This window comes from Chenopodium album, chromosome 19 (genome assembly GCF_948465745.1).
Source record: "Chenopodium album chromosome 19, dcCheAlbu1.1, whole genome shotgun sequence".
NCBI lineage: Eukaryota > Viridiplantae > Streptophyta > Magnoliopsida > Caryophyllales > Amaranthaceae > Chenopodium > Chenopodium album.
In genome coordinates, this window is record NC_137852.1 from 16042666 (window position 1) to 16050157 (window position 7492).

Here is a 7492-nt window from a genome sequence, read left to right on the forward strand (position 1 = left end):
CACCATACTTTAGTGTATGATCACAGTGGGGTTCAAGCTTGGGGTTATAGTGCTTGAAATATTCCCTACAATGCTAGATTGCATTGTAGGTTCACATTGATACGGACAATTGATTTGTGGCTTGCATTTGTCGATTGAGGTGTCTAGTGACGTTCCTAGCTAGAGTTTCTCGTAGTTGACGCTAGTTAGACCTCTAGGAAAATAGCTTGATATGCTCTTTTGATTGCATGATTGGTTTTCCCTCGCATCACTCGACATAGTCAACTTCCTATCCCAATTTGCTATGTTCATTGCTATTATATGTGGATCCTAAACCCTAGTGTTTCATTATATTGATTCCTATTTTCTTGGTTTCTTCGTTTAAGTAGATGTTAGTGTCACCTTCTATCCTTAGACTTCGACCTAGCTTAGGCACATAATTGAAAGCACTTAGACATAACCGTTCCTTTGGGTTCGACCCTTGACTTACCTCTACACTTGTATTTAGGTTAGTTAAGTGATTATAAATTTTGTTTAGCATACAGAGGATTAGTTCAACGACCTAGCTCACCCCACATCATGAAGCCAAACTCTTTGAGGACATGGGATGAAGTGACTAAGGAGTTTCTCTCCCGTTTCTATCCACAAAAGAAGACGACCAAGGGAAGCACACTCATCCAAGGCTTCAAGCAAAAGAGTAATGAGAGCTTATATGAGGCGTGGGAAAGGTTTAAGGAGTACCAAAGAGAGTGCCTTAATCATGGGATTTCTACCTATTAAATCATCCAAATTTTCTATGGAGTTTTAAGCCCTCGAGTAAAGTATTGCCTTAATGTCGGGGCCGGAGGACTGATCAAGAACAAGACGGAAGAAGAAGTGGTGGACATTATCGAGGATGTAGTAAGACAGTACATGGATTGGCAAGAAGGTGAGAGTGAGTCAACAAGCAAGAGTGGTTCAACGGTGTATACAATCGACCATCTCAATCCCATCAACAATTTATCCTCACAAATGGTAAATAAAAAAAGTTATGGATGATTTCCATCGGAAAAACTTAAGGACTCAAGCTTTGTCTTGCTGCTATTATGATTGGCTTATCTTTTCTTTTTATTTGTGCATGCACTCTATTTTCATCAAGTTGAGTTTGAAACTTAGTTAACTCTTGTTGCAAGCTTGTCATCTTTAGACTTGAGAGCGTAATTGGTATCTATTTAATCCTTCAATTTTTTTCATCTATTTAGATAAATGAACAACAATATTTTGAGTTTCATATCACACCACATAATATTGCCCTTAGTAATTAATGAATATGGTATATGTAGTCATTCAATCAAAAAGAAATTCCCTTTGTATTATATAGATGTTTCCACACCCTGTTATAAGAGACAAGTATGCTTATCAAAGCCACTCTTTTCAATATAATAGAGAGAAGCTTTGTTGAAAATATCATCATCTTATACAACATGAGGCACTAAATTATTTTTATTAAAGATATGCTAATGTGTTTAAAATTGCTTACAATTTGGAATAATAAATTTGAATATTCTATAAGCATCAGTCATATGGAATATATGCAATGCAGAAAGTAAGATGATGATATCACTGGAAAAGGTTATGTAGTACATAGAGCATAACGGTGATCTAAGACCCCTCTGATCATTGACGATTGCAGACCACTCCATTTTCCATAACTTACTGCAGGTTTGATTAAGTGGATAAAGATCTAGACTTCTTCAGCCCACTAAAACTTGAAAGATTTCTAACTAAATGTATACACATCGCACTTTCCATCTATGGCATTTTCATTCTACCTACTTTTTCTTAGTACCATTTATGTCTTTAGCTACTTTCTCAAACTATATATATTCTCTGTTTCATATGCTTGGATGTCAACCTTTTTATTCCCATTTCCAGATTAGGTGCTTCTCAACACTACCATTGGGCCCATATAGGTCTGAGATTGTCCGAAATGACTCGCTTTTGTCCCATTTTATGTCACTCAACTTAAATATTTTAAAAAAACATAATTAGTGTAAAATGTGATATTTCTGGTAAGCTTAAATCGGTGCATCTCAAATGAACAAGCTTTAGGAAATCAGAATCCCTTTTGGCGTTTGTTAAATCTTACTAAACGATATTTTTATACAGTCGCTCAATGCATTAGTTTTTTGGAGCTGGGGTGCTGTGATGGTGCTGAGATCAAGGTACCTAGATTATTTCTTTCTTCCTGTATTCAGATTATGAATGTTTTTTCTATGATGATCTAACTTAATAATGTACAATTTATTCATGTTGTTCATTGAAATGGTATGAATCCATAAAACTATTAACTTCATGAATTTACTGATGTTTTAGTTTAGAGCTTTATTTCTTTTCTGCCAATTTAGAGTAGCAAACATAAATTAGCTCTTCCCTATGTCACTATATATAGAGACATATTTAGAGTACTTGCAAATTGAAATTATTGTCTAATTGAATTGGTTTGTATAGCCTCTTATGATCACTTTGGTAACCTTAACCTGTTTCAAGTTAGTGATTTCCTTATGTAGTTTGTCCCTTGCATATGGACAATAAGGTAATGTAGTGTAATGATAACTTGTATTGACTATATATGATATCTCTATAGATTTCCCCATTAGATTTTCAATGTATTTACTTGGTTTGCTGAAGTAATATTTTTCCACGGGTTATACATCATGAACTTCCAAACAATTCTGACAACTTTGTTCACCAATCCCTTATGGAAAAATAAATGATTGCTACTATTGATATTATTGTATGTTGCTATAATTGATACTGCTTGACACTACTGCTGCTGCTGCCTTTGCGCTTAACATTGCTACATGTTGCTGCCACCGCCTCTTCTTGGCGCCTCTGATGCTGCTTCCTCTATGCTTAATTGTTGTTGCTTCCTATCCTTGATATTGCTCATGGGGTTTTTAAAGACAACACAAGATTCTCAATTAGTGATGACTGAGCACAAGTTAGAATTATAATAGATGTAATAAAAATACTTTACTATGAAATACTGTAAAAAATTTATGTGCAATGATAAAATTATATTTTGGCATATTTTATAGCATTTACTTGTTTTGGTAATACTAGCTAGTAGAATAAATTCAATTTTATTTTTGTTGTAAAAATATTCACCACACTAGATCTTTTTTTAAAGAAAATGGACTTGAATAAGAGTTGCTAAATTTGAATAAAAGGACAGAAAAAGTGTCGATAAATAATTTGGAACTATGGACATAAAAAAGCGTCTCCAATTTTGTAACTGGAGACAAGAAAAGGTGTCACTAAATTTAAGTGAGTGCGCTAATTTTTGAAATTGAAAACGCTTCGTCTAAAGTTTTGGACACAAAAAAGAGTCGTAATTCTCAACGATTTTTGATGACACCTAAATTCGCGACTCACTTTTTATCTATGCTTTTTTAAAGCGTCGAGACATAATTTATCGACGCTTTTTAGCGTCGAAAACAAGCTCAAAAAGCGTCCCAAAAACATGGATTTTCTAGTAGTGTCTGGTACATCCTAGGGTCCCTTATGACCCAAACAATACGGACATAGAGATTCAGTCTACAACCAACACGGCCACAACTAGTGGCACCGACTGTTCTGTGATAAGAGTTATAACATTCTTTGAAGAGCCCGAAAGAGCACAAGGCGTCTCTTCCTCTGGGGGAGAGTCCGGGCAAATTTCGGAACTAAAGTTCTGCCAATATGCCAACTCGGTTATAGATCCGGCCAAGCTACTATTTCAGGAGAGGCCTCCCTCCTCTTCTCAGGCGGACCTGCTGGGTCGTCCGTCCCATTTCCTGAAAAACCTTATCTCCAACATAGCAGGTCGGACAGGCCTAGGACAGGCATTGTAATTGCTGAACCGTCCGATTTGCCAGCTCGCAGTGCCCCTCAAGCAGCCACAACAAAAAATAAGGGTAAGGGTCCCTTGGCGCCTGAATGCGTTGTGATGGCTGGAGGCGGCCTTGGGTTGGAGGTTACGACTACTTACACCTTTGTGCTTTATTGACTATCTGGGATCAATTTTGTATGAGCAACCTGTCAAGTGCCTCCTGTCTGACAAGATTGAGCAATTCCTTTTTGAGACCTTGAGTGGTTAATGATTTTTTGTTTTCCTGTAATACAGGTCTAGAGTCCTTTCAATGTCTTGAGTACCCCTTCCTTTACCCCTTACACTCATGTGATGATGAGTCTTCTACTTCACACTTTCAAATTATCAAGCATTAGAGGATTGTTTAAGAAATTTGTAGCATTTGATAGAGGATTGTGATGTTGAGTCTTTTCAGCCTAAGAAATTGGTAGCTTTTAGTTGCATTTCTGAAAATTTTGTCCATAGTTTCACATGTTTAAGTGAAGAACATGGGGAATTTCAATGGTCTTAAATGATGAGCAGAGGTTGGCTCAATGTGCAAATATTGCATATACGATGTACAAACCTTCTGTTCTTACGGTTGCAACATTGCTTCTAATTTATCCACTTGAAAACTCTGAGTAGAGGTTGGCTCAATGTCCGTTGGATATGGTAAGAAAACTTTGTGCGAGTGTTCTTTCTGTGACATGCAGGCTAGATTATTCACTAACATTTGATTGTACTTGGCAGGTTTCACTCCATGAGTGCATTGAGCAAATGAAGACCTCGCGTATCTGATATCTGAGAAGTCATGCATTTTTTGTGTCTATGGCAGGATCGATTTGGTTACAATGTGTATTATTAGTTCATGACTGAAGTCTAGGGGATTGATTGCATTACTTTCGTGAAGATGATTTTGCAGACCTCTTTTGTAGGTTGTCCCTAGATTTTAGTTCATTTGTGCAAATGAACCTCTATATACTTTTTATCCTCGATCCTTGGCTTGTGGATCAATGTTTAAAAGCTTCTTATGAACCAAAACATGTGATGCTGGAAACACAGTAATTGAATTTAGTTAATGTATATGCACTTGAGGCTGTATGGATCTAGGAAAAAAAAAAACCCTATTTGTCTGTTTGGTATCAATTTAAGTTCTAAGTAACAAAACTAACAAGAGTTGACTCAAGTGGTAAGCAGCTTGATGTTGCTTAAGGGAGGTATTGAGTTCGAGCCTCACCGAAGGTAGAAAACTCTTGTTAGGAGACTCACCCACCATAAGCCAGGTGTGCAATCCGGGTCGGATCTGGATGTAGTCGGAGCTAAGCTCTGGTGAACCAAGTGGGGCAAACTCAAAAAAAAAAGTTTTAAGTAACGAAAGCTTGGGGAGGGGGGATTTGTGTTGTGTTTTTTTTTTTACAAAACTAATTAAAAAACAAAATTTTTTAAATTACCACCTAAAAATAGAACCATTTTCGAAATAACCACCTGTTAAAAATTTAATTTTAAATTACCACACTTTAGTTACCACCCATTTTAAAAATCTGGTAGAATTCTGATGTGTGGGACCCACCTAACGGCTAATAACGACTATTATATGCTTTCCAATTGAATTCTCCCCCGATTTTTCCTATAAAACACATAATTTAAATTAATCTGCGATTTAAACTGCAAGTTATCCCCAAATCCCTTAAATTAACCTATTTTGTAATTGCAGACGCATCCCCAAGAGAGACAGAGAATTCGCATTAGGTATTTTCAATTACTCTGTAAAATTAGGGTTCTTATCGTACTTTAATTGGGGAAAATTGGTTGATTAATTAATTAGGGTTCTTGTTCTTCGCAAATTAGGGTTCTTATCGTAGTTTAATTGGGGAAAATTGGCTGATTAGTTAGTTAGGGCCCCACACATCAGAATTCCACCGGATTTTTAAAATGGGTGGTAATCTACATAGTTATTTAATTTAAGGAGTGATAATTTAAAATAAAATTTTTAAGGGGTGGTTATTTCAAAAATGATTCTCTTTTTGGGTGGTAATTTAAAAAATCTTATCCAGGAATAGTATAGTTCATCCATGAAACAAAAACTGACCTGTCCCATATCCCTTCTCGTACCTTTCTTTAACCTTCCATCTTTCCCTTCTAAAATTCCTTTATCCATCTTCAAACTATTTGTCAAACTACTTTACCTTTATATGTATCTGACTAGTTAGTATAACCGATTCAAGGATTACACTTTTTTTTACTACCACACCTATAATTCAGATGTTTACTTTTTGATATTTAATTTATTAAAACATTGTTTTAGATTTATGAGTAATATGAAATGCTTATAATTTATAATTTATTTCTTTTTAATATTTTTTTTTTTTTTGAAGAAATTATCTATGATAACTAGCACTGTCAAAACGGTTTGACAGTTCGGTTTCGGTTCGGTTTGAAATCGGTTCGGTAGTTAATCGGGTCGGTTTGGAATCGGTTTAATTGTCTCGCGGGTCGGTTTTGGTTCGGTTTAAATAGTTATCGGTTCGATTCGGTTTCGGTTTATTCTTAAGCGGTTTTAATTCGGTTCGGGTTGTAAACAGTTCGGGTAGTAAACGGTTCGGTGCATGCGGGTTGCGGTTTGTTAACGGTGCGGTGTAAACGGTTTTTATCCCGGTTCAAACAGTTTCGGGTTGGAAACGGTTTCGGGTTAGAAACAGTTCGGTTCTTTTTGGGTTCAGTTTATAACTGGTTCGGATCTTTTTTGGTTTAGTTTTTAACTGGTTCGGTTCTTTTTCGGTTCAATTTATAACTGGTTCGGTTCTTCGATGGTTTAACCACTTTAACTTATTCATATCGGTTCCATTTTAAGTTTACTAAATTACGGTTCGGGTCGGTTTTCGGTTTCAAAAAATAAATTGTTTATCGAGTTGTTTGGATTCAGGCAGTTAAATGACTTTGGTTTGAAATTTGATAGTACTTGCTAACCTTTTGCGTTCACAAGTTTTATATAAAGTCGGCAAGTCGCGAATCATTTCATATTTAGGCAACATATTATAAATAAATTCTCATTTATTTTATAAATACATATTATGTCCTGTTTCAAGTTTAGTCATACTGATTTTACTAGTTTATTACGAAGTAGATTATAAGAGTTAGTGTATTAATGTATAATTGTTATACAATTAGGTTATTATATGCTTCTTATTTAATCATTTATATACTACGCATACAATCATAATCATGATTTGATGAGTTCTTGACTTCTTGTTAAATAGAAATTTGCAGTTTGGTTCATAAACGGTTCGGTTTATAACCAGTTCGTTTTACAATCAGTTCGGTTTTTAAATGGTTCGGTGCAAACGAGTAGCAGTTTGCTAACGGTTCGGTGTAAGCGGTTTTTTTTGCCAGTTCAAACGGTTTCGGGTTGGAACCGGTTTCGGTTTAGATACGGTTCGGTTCTTTTTCAGTTCGGTTTTCATTCAGTTCGGTTTTCATTCAGTTCGGTTTATATTCGGTTCGGTTTGTTAACGGGTTCGGTTCTTAAACGGTTTACCATTACTCGGGTCGATTCGGTTTCGGGTTTACTAAAATACGGTTCGGGTCGGTTTTCGGTTTCAAAAAATACGGTTTTTAATCGGTTCGGTTCTCATTTGGGTCGGT

At 35.8% G+C, this 7492-nt stretch overlaps 1 pseudogene; it reads right to left on the bottom strand.

Annotated features, from left to right (window-relative positions):
• Positions 1-648: 648 nt before the first annotated feature.
• Positions 649-746, bottom strand: LOC145596230 (small nucleolar RNA R71; annotated as a pseudogene).
• Positions 747-7492: the final 6746 nt, after the last annotated feature.